The sequence below is a fragment of the Eurypyga helias genome, unplaced genomic scaffold, assembly GCF_000690775.1.
Source record: "Eurypyga helias isolate BGI_N326 unplaced genomic scaffold, ASM69077v1 scaffold14523, whole genome shotgun sequence".
NCBI classification, from domain to species: Eukaryota; Metazoa; Chordata; class Aves; order Eurypygiformes; family Eurypygidae; genus Eurypyga; species Eurypyga helias.
In genome coordinates this window covers 2,178-2,412 of record NW_010240659.1, presented here as the reverse complement: position 1 = coordinate 2,412, position 235 = coordinate 2,178, and the positions used below count along the sequence as shown (strand labels likewise).

At 54.0% G+C, this 235-nt stretch overlaps 1 protein-coding gene across 1 annotated transcript in view; it reads left to right on the top strand.

Annotated features, from left to right (window-relative positions):
* The window catches only part of LOC104507280 (double-stranded RNA-specific adenosine deaminase-like), a gene marked incomplete at its 3' end in the record, with an annotated part of 6,608 nt that overhangs the window by 5,547 nt on the left and 826 nt on the right, over window positions 1-235 (top strand). The gene's annotated exons all lie outside the window — the stretch shown is intronic.

Here is a 235-nt window from a genome sequence, read left to right as displayed (position 1 = left end):
CCGGGGAGTGGGCACCCCACAGTTTCTCGGGGCAGCCTGTCCCAGTGCCTCCTCACCCTCTCCAAGAAGAATTTCTTCCCTACATCCAATCTAAACCTCCCCACTTTCAATTTAAACCTTGTCCAGTCACTACAGGCCCTTGTAAAAAGTCCCCCCAGCTTCCTTGTAGCTTCATTTCCTCCTCCTTGAGCCATTGTGTTCCGTGATCCCTTGGCAATCCCGCTGTCGTGTGCCC